The sequence below is a fragment of the Ochotona princeps genome, chromosome 6 (genome assembly GCF_030435755.1).
Source record: "Ochotona princeps isolate mOchPri1 chromosome 6, mOchPri1.hap1, whole genome shotgun sequence".
Lineage (NCBI taxonomy): Eukaryota > Metazoa > Chordata > Mammalia > Lagomorpha > Ochotonidae > Ochotona > Ochotona princeps.
In genome coordinates, this window is record NC_080837.1 from 82,191,467 (window position 1) to 82,206,327 (window position 14,861).

A 14,861-nucleotide genomic window follows, 5' to 3' on the forward strand; every position below is an offset into this window, starting at 1 on the left:
GTGATTTCTTTTCTTGGGTGTCTCTGTATTCAGCTAGAATTTACTTAAAATAGAATATATGCAGGAATGTAAACTGGAAAGTAATTAAGGACCATGCAGGAAAGCTAACACATGCTTGGCCTATCATACAAGAATCCCATTCCCAGCTGTATATACAAACGGCTGGCAGAAAGGAACGAGGTTGTTCCCAGCTGCTTGCCTCATCAGCATCCAGAATGGGACACATCTCCAGGGTCCATCCTCAGGAGATTGGATTAATATAGTACCACACAGACAAACAAGAGTTACTGATGGGCACTAGAGCATGGGAGGATTAACCATGAGTAAAAGAAAGTAAATCTGGAAGGATCTTCTCATTCACATGAAGTTTAAGAGTTACAGAGCTGACATGGTGATAGAAGCCATGTTAGTTTCCTCTAGTGGGAATGGTTCTGAGCCAGGTGGAGGCCCATAGAAGCTTGGCTGCTATAAATAGTCTCTCCTTGAACTTGACCATGATTACACAGAGATGTGTTTTAGTAATTATTGAACTAGTATAGGGGTGGGAAACCTTTTTGCTTTCCTCGCCAAGAACCATTTGGGCATTGATCACAATATTTGTGGATCATACAAAATGATCAAGCTCTTAATTTATTGAATTCCAAGTCCTGCCTGCAGTTATCTTGGCTGGGGAAGACTGAATTGTGGGACTTCTGTAACATGCTGGCCAGAGTTCTCCATCCTTGTAAGATGCTGTGTGTGCAACTGAGACCACCACTTCCAAGACACAGGGTCCTTCCTGTTGCTCCAGTAGCTGTCAGTTGAGCCCATTTCTAGTACCTGCCTTTGGCTACAGAGATTGTTCTTCTGATGGTTATATCCCTCCTTAGAGGTAGCCAGCCTTCAAGGACTGGTCTGTGTGGACCAGTTTGGGCAACTGCAGGGCTGCCTCATGCTGGAACTCTTCTTAGATCAGCTAAGGCTCTGCTGTGACTGTCACAGCTCAATCCTTCTCTCTGCCCCGAGCTGGGTCCTTTGTCACTCACAGACAAGGTTGGCTCCTCAATTTGTAGGGCTCAGAGCAAAATGAAAATGCAAGACCTCATAATATAAGTTATCTAGAATTCCAACGTGGAATTGGGCCAGTGCTGAGTCCTTGGAGACTTTAGATCCTGTGCCATGGACCCAGCTGTCTGCCCTGGGAGACTCTCTCTGGCATCAAACTTCTGTGTGAGGCTGACTCCCAAAGCCTAACTGGTGACAGTGCTGCCCAGTAAGCATCAGTGTGCTTGACTGGCCTGGGAAGCTCAAGCACAACAATATGTGAGAAACAATGAGTGTCTAATAGAGCACTGACTCCCAGTGATGTCTGTGTTTGAATTCCTGGGGCCTGTGAATGGGCTAGCTGTGGAAAAGCTCCAGTGTAATTAAGGCTGAGACTTTATAAAGTAAAATGGGGAGATTGCAGGAGGACATCATTCATGCCTGCTAAAGGAAACGCCTTAGAATGTTCCCGTCGACTGGGATGAGCCACTGATTCCTGATGTACTAACCTTCAACATGCTTCAGCTGGGGGTGGCCTCCTTAACCAGCTTGTCAGCATGGACTGCTACCCAGCTAATAAACTGCTCCCAAAAGCAATTTTTGTGGGCGCTGGTGTTGTGGCTTTGTGAGTTAAGCAGTCGCCTGTAATGTCAGCATCCTATTTGGGTGCTGGTTGGAATCTTGGCTGCTCCACTTCGGATCCAGTCCCCTGGGAAAGCAGCAGAGGGCGGCCCGAGTACTTAGTTCCCTGCATCCATTTGTGAGACCTGGAAGAAGCCCCTGACTCCTGGCTTTGGTGCAGCCCAGCCCCAACCATTGTGGCCATTTGGGGAGTGAACTAGTGGTTGGAAGATCACTTTCTCTCCCTTTCTCACTCTGTAACTCTTTCAGATATATTTTTTAAAAGCAGTTTTTTTTTTTTTTGTGGAAACATCCTTTTAAAAGAAAACTTTATTGCATTTATTCGCCTTATCTTACAAAATTCCATGCTGCTCTGATTCCGTGTATCCACAGTGCAAGTCATTGTTTTAGGATAAGTGCTGTTGCTTCTTGGCCTTTGGCTGAGATCAAGTGTTGTATCAGGTAAGCGCTATTTCCTTTGACTTCCATTTCAGTCTTTGTTGAACACAGCTTACACAGTAAATAGGACACTGAATATGGCATTGAAATAAAGATCTTGAGGTTTTTCTGGGTGGTCCCCAGTGGGCTGAGGGTAATCAGAGACTTATTAGAAAGGCACATGAGAAGGTAGGTGGCTTGGAGCTGGAGGAGCAGGCCAAGAGCCAAGGATACAGGCTGCTTCTTGAGGTTGCAAAGCCAAAGAAATGGGCCGCGTCGTAGGAATTTCAAAGGAGTGTGATGCTGCTTCCTTGGTGACCTTGGCCATGAGATGCCTTTGCACTTCTGGCTCCCAGAACCACGTGAGAGTTAACCTGTGCACCTGGTTACAAGCAGCCCCAGAGGACAGAAGGTCAAGCTGCTGCTCGCACTGGTCCTCATTGCTGGCTGCTCCTCTGTGAACGGAGAGGGCCTGCTGGAGCGTCACCCCAGGCTCGTGGTCCATAGAGGTCCTGGCAGGTTCTTGGGGTTCCTGAGAATGGGGTGCCAGGCCAGGGAGAGAGAACTGGGCTGACAGTGACACTGCTTTCCCGCCTCCTGCCTATGCCTCCTGCCCCTAGGCCTTCTGCAGCGTGGTTCCCTGAGGCTCCTCCCTTGTCACCTGTCTTTTTCTTTTTAAATCTTCTGCTGCCTCTAACAAGTCTGGGTCTGTCCTGTCTGCTGCTGCTGCAGCAATGCTGACCCTTGCCTGCCTCTGTGCCCTTGAGTCTGTTGGAATGGCCAGCTCCTTTTCCTCTTCTTGTTGGTGAGGTTTCCAATGCCCCTGAGGTAGTCTTTATGTGCTGACAGAGCTCTGTGCTCATGTTCTCTCTGTGTGAGCATGTTCAGTACGGGTCCTGGTACCACATTATTGTGTGCAGTGCAAGGTGAGGACAGCGTGACACCAAGGACCTCCACGGGTTCTGCTCCTTCTCACTCAACAAATGGTGAGCTCCAGGCATCCACCCTACCAGGGCATCCCCAGTCCTCTAGCACAGCTGCTGAGAGGGACACATGGCCAGGAGTTAGTCAATCAGCTGTGCTCATCTGAGAGCTTGACTCTGAGAATGTTGCATGTGAATCAGGTTTTGTACTGGGATTGTTCGAAATGGGCAGAGTTCAAGTGCTTAGGTAAGCTGTATTTAACACATTACTTGTTTGATTTTGAGAACTCAAAGGTAGGAGTACATGACAGAAATAGATGAACACACAGCAACCTGTTATGCAAAAAGCCCATGCTGCTGAACCAAACAGACCTGCGTTTCAGCTCAGTTTTTCCACTTCCTGAAAAGTATGATTATGGATGGGCTTCCAGTCACCTTGACCATCAAATGGCTGCAATAATAACTGTTGTTCGGGGTTGCTGATAAATTATATGTAATAACATAAATTGCCTTGATTAGTACCTTGTGGGTGGCAAAGGGCTCAACAAAAAGGTTAACTTCTCACCTTGTGTTATAGTTTGTAATTATTCTAGACATGTAAAGATTCTAGTTGCAGACACCACCAAGCAACACTGTTGTACCTGGAAGAGCTCTTTTATTCTGTTTGCTATGATTCTGGGCTTCCCACTTACAGAGGAATGGGTTGCAGGTGCCCAGGGCCCATGTGGGTTGATACCTGGAGGAGTAAGGCCTTGTTTAGCCTTGACTTTTAAATGAGACTTTTGGTTTGATGCTATAGGTATAGATATTTAAAAAATTGGTTTTCCTAGTTCTCTTGTAGAACTTGAGTAAAGTTTGGAGATCTCTGGTTGCATAGCCTCTGTTTTGTTCTGAGCAAATCCCAGCAGAGCAGAGAGAAGTCATTAAATGACTTGGGGGGCAGAGGTGCTTTAGAAACACTCAGAAGGGCATGGTGAGGAGGGAACGGGTTTTGTTATGAGACAGAGCTGGTGGGTCTGTGTTCTGCTCTGACATAGAGCTTATCGGCTGTCTTTTGAAACACAGCACAGGTTGATGGCATGGCAGGGGCAGTAGGAGGACGCCAGATCCAGGAGTGCGCATTTGGCCTTGATGTGGCAGAGTGTGGGTATGCAGTGCTACCTGTGCGCCAGCGGCGGGATGTGCAGGTGTGATGGGGGCCTTTGAATTGCTATCATGAGCCCCATGCTGGATTCTCGAGGGAGTGTCCATAGTCTTGAGGACAAAAACCTTGTCTCGAATCTTTGCTGATTGGCTGACCAGGCATGCAAGAGCAGAAACTAGGGAGGGTGCGGATGTAGCAGATCCAAAGCCCTTCCCTCCTCTGCCACCCCATGCCCATGGAGACACCCCTCGCTTCCCTCCTCTGCCGCCCAATGCCCATGGAGACACAGTGCTGTCCCACCTGCAGGTACCTCCTTAGAGAAGAGGAAGAGTACCTGGTGACATATCAACAGAAAGACCACCTGCCTGAGAGCTGAACTTTGCATAGCCAGACCTGGGAAACCAAGAAGTTGCTGTTCACACCCAGAGACAGGGAATAATTAATTGGAGCAGGTACATGTTCCTGTTTCCCAGGCAGAACACATGTTAAGTGCTTTTCTCTGTATATCTGAGCACAGTGTGAAGAAATATACAACCCTACTAGGCAGTAAAGCTTGGTATGCAAAAATTGCCTTAATTAAGGGCTCTATTCTATCTAATGTACTTCAGTGGAATTATGAATTTATAGTTTCATTTTGGTTCTCATGATATTGTCATCCTTTTTAAAAAAATTGTGCCCACACATTAGAGGTTAGTTATGAGTCTTTAATGTTTTTCTCATTGTAATTGGTTTTTTGAAACATTGCATGTGATGTGCCCATGTGTAGTTAATTTGGTATTTTTCCTGCTTAGTGTTTTATGAGGTTCCTGGATCTATTGTTTGGTGTCTGTCGTTAATTTTGGAAAGCTCAAAATGATGATTACTTCAAATATTTCTCCTGTTTCTTCTTTTTGGATTTCAGTTATGCATGTTTTACAGTTTGTAAAATTGTCCCATAGCTTAAATTTTCTAAAAGAAGATTCTATTCATTTTTTTTTAAATTGGAAAGGCAGATTTACAGAAAGAATGCGAAAAAGAAAGATCCTTCACCCACTGGCTCACTCCTCAAGTGGCTGCGACAGCTAGAGCTGAGCCGAGACGATCTATAGCCAGGAGCCAGGAGCCAGGAGCTTCTTCTGAGTTTCCCACATGGGTGCAGGGTCCCAAGGCTTTGAGCCGTCCTTGACTGCTTTCCCAGGCCACAAGCAGGGAGCTGGATGGGAAGTGGAGCAGCCAGGACATGGGCCAGTGCGCGTATGGGATCCTAGCATGTGCAAGGTGAGAACTTCAGCAGCTTAGGCCCCCATGCCGGGCCCCATAGTTTAAACTTGTATTTTAATTTTATTTGAAAAGGGATGAATTAGAGCGTGTGTGTGTGTGTGTGTGTGTGAGTGAGAGAGAGAGAGAGAGAGAGAGAGAGAGAGAGAGAGAGAGAGAGAGAGAGAGAGAGAGAAAGATCTTCCATCTGTGGTTCACTCCCCACAGCAGTCAGAGCCAGCTCAGGCTAAAACCAGGAGCCTCAAACTCAGTTGGTTCTCCTGCATGGGTGGCAGGGACTGCATGCTTGAGCTGTCAGCTTCTGTCTTCCTGCAGATTAGTAGCACACTGGTTAAGGAACAGTATAGTATGGTCAGAATTCAGACCAGGCATTCTGGTATGGGATGTGGGCATCTGAGACATCAACTTAACCACTGCATCAAATGACCACCCTGGCCTATAGTATTTTAATGTTTTTTTTCCTATTTTTAACCTTTGTATTTCAATTTTGGAAATTCCTATTTAGTTCTCTTTCATGGCTGAGTAGTCTTCCATAAGCAGTATTCCATATCCCATATTTTCTCTGTCAAGTCACATTTGACATCTGGGTTGATTCCATTTTAGCTATTTTATGTTAAGCTGCTATAAACATGGGGTGCAGATGGCTCTTTCATAGCCTTTGGATAAATTCCCAGGAGTGGAATGGCTGGGTGCATAGTGGATCCTTTCACATCTCTGAGGGATCTCCATACTTTCTTTCATAATAGTTGTACTCATTTATATTTCTACTAACAGTGGATTAGGGTACTTTTTCCTCCAAACACATGAAAAGGTGCTCAGAATCACTAGTCACCAGGGAAATGCAACTAAAGCCACAATGTGGTTTTACCTCACCCCAGTTAAAATGGCTATCATCCCCAAACCCACAAATAACAAATTCTGAGAAATTTCTGTTCATACAACTTCAAGCTCACTGGTTCTTCCCTTGGCCCTGACAGCCCACCATTCTGCTCATCAAGAACATTCTTCATTTCTCTTACAGTAGTTTTGGTTTCGACTATTTTCTTTTGGAGCTCGCATCTGCCTACATGCTTGCCACTTTTCCTCAGAAGATTTTGACATATTCCTCATAGTTATTTTAATTTTCTTGCCTGTTGTGTCTGTCAGCTCTGCTACACCTGTGTCTGGTTCTGATGCTTGCTTTGTTTCTTCACTATATTTTTTGTCTTTTAGCACATCTAGCAATTCTTTTTCTGTTGCTGCTGAAAACTAGACATGTTGTATTGAATGGAAGGATGATTTGAATAGGCCTTTGGTGTAATGTTTTATGCTGAGGTAGCTGGAAGTTGGCCTGTGTTCCTGTTTGGTTGTAGATACCAGAGGCTTTGCGTTTCCTCAAGTACCCTTGTTTATGTGTTTCCTACTGCCTTTGGGATTCTGTAAGCACTGCTTCTCTGACTCTACACTGCCACTCTTCAGCACTCTGCAGATGTTACCCTGGAGCCCAACTGAATCCGTGATGACAGTCTTGGAAGGCATCAGAAGTCAGAGAATGGGACCAATTACTGCTCTCACCAGGGTCAAGTGCAGGAGGCAGGGCATCACTGGTGACAGGAGTGAAGGAGCCAGTGCTTTATTCTTCCTCAACCCTGCGGTCTCTTTCTGTCACCCTCTTGTTAGAGTCCAGTAGGGGAAACTGGCAGAGGATTAGTAAGGTTTTCACAATCCCTATCGTGTAGAGGATTTGGTTTGGAACAGGAGGTAACTGTTTAATAACCAGATTTTATCCAATGTAGAACAGATGAGATAAGAGGCCTACAAAGTCACAGTGAGGAAAATGAACATCTCCAAGCATACTGAATTGGGCTGAAGGTTGATAAGAACATGCTGACTTGTCTTTGGGAGGTCCTGTCAGTATTGGAGACTTAGAGAAATGAAGTGTTCATCAGGGAGAGTGTGGGCTGGTCCCACTTGACCTCAGTGTAGTTTTAGTTGGTTGGTGGGGACAGAAGCGTCCTTGAATCCAAAAGGATCTGCTGTTTAGGCAGGAGGGTAACAGAAGGATGGTGCGTGTAGCAGGGAGAGGAGGCTGCGGGTGAGGAAGGGCGATGTCACAGTGACACCCTTTGCCACAATGCTTCTCATGATAGGCAGGGAGACCGCGTGCTCTCTGAGCTATACTGCTGTGAGTACAGGTGCCTCAGGCCCCTCCTGAGGACAAAGATACAGAGAATCTGCTAGTTATGGTCAATAAATAGTCTGTTCATCCTGAGACAATGCGCACTGGGTTTATACACGAGTCCTTATCGATCTGATGATAGCGAGTCTTCCCTTGGGAGATAATACATAAGGGTTGGGAATGAAAGTGTGGGGACAGCAATATCGCCTCAAATTCAGACTGGCACCATAATGCGCCCTGTGTATCAGGTTGGGTGATGCCAGCTCCCTTTTTATAGTTGAAACAGTTTTTATTGACCATTGTCTGCACAGATCCTGAAAAAAAAAGTTTCTCTAAAATAAATAAATAAAGCTAGCCAGCCAAGACTCTGCCTTTGAGGTCAAAGACATTGGCCACTTTAAGGTTGAGGAATTTACCACAGAGCTGTGTGGTGTGGCACTACCATATGTTACTCCTTCTCTCCTGCAAATGTTCCAAACTCTAAACATGTCTTTTCTATGAATCAAAGCACTGTTGTAGACATAATCCACCGTTTACATTTATGAGCGCAAAGTTCTTAAATACACCTTTGTCCACAGAAGGCATCCTTTTTGATGCCATGGTCCTAGGTTTTGGGGCCACCCCTGTATACTACTTCACTTTAGGGAAAGATGTACCTTTCTTCTGGATGGTTTCCCGAGTAGAATTACACACACACACATAGTGGACACATGTTAGATGAGCTTGGAGCTTGCTCAAGCCCAACCGTCCTGCTGTTTATGAAGGGAAATGCTAATTTCAGTGCTGTTACTGGGAAGACACTCATTACTGAAAGACCCCCTAGGATTAATCTCCTTTCTCATTGTTCATTGGCTATTCAGTTTTTATCCATATACAATAATGTACTGGGCTGTGTACACATGTACCAAGAGATATCATTGCAAGAGAATAGCGTTAGGCTTCCCATGTTCAGGTCCTGGACCAGGTGCATTGCAGCCAAGTGACATTAAATGAGTATAATGTAACACCTTTGACTCAACTTCTCATGGCTATAAAAGGGAACTAACAATTATACTTTATTCCTTTTCAAAGAAAGACTTATTTATCTATTTGAAAGGCAGACTTATAGAGAAGGAGAGACAGAGAAAGGTCTTCCATCTGCTGATCCACTCCTCAAATGACCACCATGGCTGAGGTTAGGCCAGGCTGAAACCAGGAGCTTCTTCCAGGCCTCCCATATGGGTTCAAGGGCCCAAGGACCAGTCTCTGCTGCTTTCCCAGCTCTTTAGAAGGGAGCTAACTTGGAAGCAGAGCGAGCATCTGGGTCTAGAACTGGCACCAACATAGGATGCTGTCATCACAGGCGATGGGTTTACCAGCTACACCATATCACCAGTCCCAGTGCCCACTTCTTAAGGTCAGGATGGCACTGGCACACTCTAAATGTTGGCATTAGATGCTAGGCTGTTAAGTGTTATCACAACTAGTTGCTGTTCCACTTAGCAACTTAAAGAATTTTCAAGGACAGCTTCAGTGCCACATGATTTTCTGTTATTCGCTGAATTTATAAATTCCGTGGAACTTACCTACAGAAAGCAGGATCTGTAAGTCCTTTCTCTAGAAACACTCCAGCTGTTAAGTCTTCTCAGAGGGGAGCCCAGAATTATGATCTCCTTCCAGTGAGGGGAAAGGAGGACCACATCCCTGGACAAGACCCCTGGCCTCTGTGTGGCTAAGTGCACCTTGATGGAAACATCCAGCAACGAATTTCTGCAGAGCAATACATTAAGTATGACCTAGAACTATGTTAAACCTACAAAAATCAACCCCCAACAGGGAGAAGCAGTTATCTATGATTAAGTAGTGATTACATTTTCTAAAGATGACACAAAGTGTATGGTAACCTACAGGGAAGACATCTCATAGCTCATAGGAACCTCTGAGCTCCCCTATTTGTCATTCTGAGATTTAAGTAGAGCATTAAACAGAGGGGAGCACTCCTGACACCCCTGTTCTTTGGGAAACTCACTACCTGCAGATTCCAGGCCATGAAGCTGGGTTTAGCCAACCTGCCAAACCTGGGAGAACACTAGGAAATGGGAAAGCAGGGCTTTTCCGGGAGTGGGTTGTCATGGGCTGTTGAGTGGCTTTGCTCACTATTGTCAAGGTGGAGCTCACTGGCTGTTGTTGGGAATGTGTCTGTAAAGGCAATGTCTCTTATGAAAATAGGCAGTGGCTCCCAAAGGTTACGACTCCAACAGAAGCTAGCATACATGCATCACCTCATCCAGGAAGTGCTAGTTGGAAAGGGGCTTTGATAGAAATGAAGATCTACATGCCATACGTGTCTATACACATATGTCTGCACACATGCACACACACCCCTCCACCCACCCCAGCCTCAAGCTTGGTGCGGCATGTGTGTTTCATGAATGGAGCAGAGATTTGGAACCCGGGCTATTATTTCCAGTGACTTGCTGCCTTGAAGGCAGCCATGAAATGAAAAAGAGCTGGGCGGCCTGCTCTCCAAGTGATGTTCACAGCGTATAAAAGGTCATGCCGTGTTTCCTGGCAATTGACTCAATGGGTTTGGATTCTGCAGCAGAAGGTCGGGCTGTTTCCACTCTGTGTTTTCTGGGGAACATGCCTTCCAGTTGTTTTCACATTGACCTCATTACCCAGCCCTGGTGATGGGCTGGACTTAGACAGGATGTGCCACTGCTGTCCCTGGGCTGTGCTGTGCCTGCTGACCCCATGCCTCTGTCCAGGCTATTGTGGCTGGGGGTGCAGGGCTTGTGTTCTCTGCCTCCCCTAGCAGCCACAGGTGCACATCATTGAACAAGGCTTGTAGGAGTAGAGCGGACATGAAGGATGGGGCTGGGGACTGTTTCTGCCACTCATGCAAGGGCAGGCAGTGAAGAGATGAAACACAGGAAGCAGTCAGGGCCCTAGTCTCAGATCACCAATGCGTAAACCCAGGGACCCAGTCCATAAAAAATATCTGACATGTCCCAATTGCCAGTACTTCCTAATTATCTCAGGAGGCTCACTTTTGTGCCTTGAGAAAGTGATTTCCTTGGATCCATTGCCTCTCTATAGTACTCACCCCATGAAACTTTCCTTCCAAACAAATTATAGTATCTTTGAGAGCAAGACTTTTCTAGCTCGGAGAAGTACACTCCATCAACATTAAAGGCCAGGAGTTGTTGAGAAACTTGAGCTTCTATCCATGGAATCCTGGACAGCCAAGGGGAGCTGGGTGGGGCTCCCCTGGGCCTCAGTGGGAAGGACATCATGTGGCTCCCTTGCCTGTATTGTAACCTGGGGTGTGTTATCTGGAATCTCAGAGTCTGATGTTTTCCCACCCTTACTATGAAGATTAAAGGAGGTGGCTTCTGTGGATTACTCAAGGAAAGCTAATTCAGGTTTCTGATGTCCTTGTTTCTGGTTTTCACTTTGGGGCGATTCCTTTCACCAGGGTCTGGACTAGTGCTTGCTGAGGCCAGCAATGAGGGAAAAAAAACAGAACAAAGCAAAAATTCCTGCAGTGTAATGTGGAGAAAAGGAAGCTTCTTAACAGTGAAGGTCAATCAGGTAGTAGAATAATTTTGCCAAGGAAGCTGTCAGGGCACCCGTGCTGAGGGGAAGTTAAATGTAGCTCTTAGGGAAATCGTATTGGAAGGCTTTTTGCCCTTGTGTACAGGTCTGAAGGAAATGACCCAGCAGCTGCTCTATAAATAAAGTGTTGTTTTGTTGTCTCAGACTTTGGGCACTTTGGGAATGGTGGGATGTGCTGGGCACACTGCAAAGTGACAATACCAACGCCTCCCAGTAAAATGAAAGCCCGATGCACAACGCAATTGGAAAGGTCAGTGTTATTCTAGAATGTAAATCTGACTATGTCAGCTTAGGCTTCTATTTATAAACTTGTCTAATAGTTCAATATGATGAAGGTTATTTCTTTGCTCTTCAGGGGTCTGAGGCAACTTGACCTGGGGGATGGGTGTGTTTCTTGCATTAGTGACTTACCAATTTCCTCTTCTTTCATCCTGTAGCTCCACTGGGCCCTGGGAGAGGAAAGTGTCATTAGGAGAGATGGCCATCTTTTAAAAGAATGAATGGGAACAGGAGCCATCCTATTTTTTCATATCCCACTGGCTAGTACTCTGTGGTGTGACCAGATCTATCAGCAAGGGAGACTGAGAAAGGGAGTGAGTGAGCTGAATGCCCAGGAAGGAGGCCATGGCTCTAGCTGGACAGCCATGGTCTTGCCTTGCTCCAGTTCTTACAGTTCTTTGACAGATCCCCATCACCCCAAGACCAGAGCACCTGCCGCAGGCAGGGCAGTCACAACCTGCCGTTTCTGGAAATTGTTCAAGCTGTGGAACCATACACCCATTGTATACCTATTGTCAGTTTTGCTTGCAGCTTTAGGAGTGGCTATTAGCCACCCTCATCTAGAGAGGCACAGGAGCTGCCCTCTAATAATGGTCCAGGTTATGGGGGGAAGTTTTCATGAACTGGTGCACCAGCAGGAAGCCTGGGGAGCACATGGTGGGCTCAGGTTGATGCCTGAATCTCTAGGATTGGTTGCTTGAGAAACAAATAGAGGAGGTAAGATGCTGGCCTTGCACTGTGGTGACCTGAGTGGCTCGCCCCAAAGGTGCTGCTAACAAGGCGAGGCTGACTTGTAGACACGGAGGTTGCAGATCCCCAGGGTCCCATTGCGTAAAAACACATGCAGGTGTCATAATTAGCCATTTCCTGCCTCAAACCCACAAACAAGCTTGAACCCTCTGGACTCTTTTACAGAAATGTTTACAGACCAAATAATATTCTTCTGTAACTGATTTAATTACCCAAGCTGTGCATTTAACGGCCCTAGACTTGCTAGTACACATTTTACAGAGAAATCGGATGTGAGGGCACTGATCCTGGGGGGCGGAGGGGCGTGGGGCTTGAGCCTGCATGTGGGGCTCAATCAAGCTGGAACCAATGTTGCTCTGTCCATATGCCCACCAGATGGGTGCAAGGTCACCTTTTCCTGTTCCAGGCCTTGCCCATCAAGACCAATAAACACGTCATGATGTGACCAGAGACATGTGAACTTGGGAAAGCAAACACTGACATTCAGCACACCGCATCCATGGACTGCCCAGGCTCCCCTGTGCTGTGTGAAGGGAAAGGAAGGTGCTGCTTGCTCCACGTTCAACCCCCTGTAAATACCCTGGTTGTTGCCTTTGGCTTTCTCTGCACATCTCAGCAGATACAGGAACTGGATGAATGTTTTCCCTTCTAGGAAAAAATGAGATTTTATGCTGATTCTCAGATGGTGTTCGCTAACTCTCAAAGCCCCGTTGTGAGTCATGCCTGTATATGGCATGGTGTGGCATGTGTGTGTCTTTCACTGTGGTGTCATTGGGACACTGGAGAAGCTACTGTGCAATTTAGACCCTAGCAGAGATGCCTGCATGGTCTGCTTTCCACATGTTGAGAGGTGATAGCAATGCCAGACAAGCGTTTGCTCAGGCTCTCTGGGAATTTCGCGCACCTGTATTGTCATGACACAGTTGATTTTTCGGTCCCGTCTGAGTAGCATGATCCTCATTTGGTTTCAGAAACTGAAAACCATGCTGTGGACTGGCTGGCTTTCCCTCAGAGGCTGTTGGTGGGTAAATACAAACTTAAGCGTGTGGTAGATGAGAGGTTTGGATGAGAAGAATCTTATGAAGTAAAAATGTTGGCCCTATTGCAAGTGAACAAGATGCAATAGAAATAGAGAAATAGTGCTCTTCCGTATTTGTCTAGTGTGTGTGAGAGAGACAGAGGGGGAGACTGAGTGACATACTCCCTCGAGAAAGGCTTTATTTTTGAGAGAAAATTGCAACATTTTTCTTTCTCGTTGCAAATAGTGCCTTAATGAATATCTTTGTGCAAATTATTTTCTTCTAAATTATTTTCTCAAGGATAAATTTTATGCATGGTAATAGTTGGTCAAAAGGTATATATATATATACACACATATATATACATACATATGTATATATATATTTACTTTAAAAAAGTATGTATTGTCAATTTACTTGGCCAGAACAATCATGCTAATTTGTAGTGTCAATAACAAAGAGTGAATTTTACTGTTTCATGGCAATTTTGTTACTGTTGTCTTCTACCTTATTCTTTTCTTCATTTACTAGGTGTAAAATGGCATTCATTATCATTTCAGCTTCCTTGTATTTATTACAATGATATTTTTGCCTTGTGTCTGCTTTTTTTGTATTTTTGAGAGCGTATTTGAATATCATGATTTTTGATGGACACTACTCTTTTACATTTGAAAGAGTACTATGAAACATTCCCATCATTCCCTTAAATTAATGACATTTATGTTCTTATCTACAAACTGTGCACAGTAATTCATGCCTTGAGCGATTGTATGGAGCTGTTGTGTTAATGCATTTGAAAGCGCTTTGGGAAAATCTCAAGGATTATATTGATGGAAGGAGGTGATGAGCTCAACATAAAACTCCCATTTGACATGTGTGAGAGCTAACACTTCAGCCTGCTAGTGAAGACGTCAGTTGGATGCCCACACCTCTTATCAGAGCAGCTGGGTTCGATGGCCAGTCCCAAGTCCTGACTCCAGCCTCTTACATGTGCAGATTCCGGGTTTTTTATTCCTAAAATTATCCATTAAAAACGTCACCTTAACCTGATGGTCTACTAAACCTCTCATGTTACACTAAGCAGGGGTATGTTGTGACAGGAAGACATGGTTTGTATGACCAGATCAATTAAAAAACAGAAGCCAAGAAATTTCAAGTCAATTTAGCGATCGGGCATGTGACCCTATGATTTTAAGTGCTGAATGCTTATTCATTTTTTAGAGATCACTTGACAAAGCCAACAAGGAAAGGATTCTGTTGTGGAAAGCACATTCACACGAACCTATGAGTTAAAAATGTCAAATGCTACGTATTATATGATGCACTTATGACTTGGGAGAGCCTTCTGGTAAGTGTACCACACACAGTTTTCCTTGAACTTCAGCTGCGATGCTCAGTACCATGGATGTATTCTGTGAGTATACTAGAGACTTGAAGCAGCAGGACACAGCAAGCACTCGTGTTTGATTCGGAAGGAGGCCGCTCTGGACCACATGTTGGAAGTCCGGAGAGAAGCTTCCTTCTGGAAGGGGACGGGAGCGTCCTGGGGGGCTGCCTCGGGATGGGCATCAAAGCCAATAGGTTGAACAACAGTGATTTGTACCTGGTTTTGTGTATACACGTTGGGTTTACATGAAATGCCAGAAAAAACC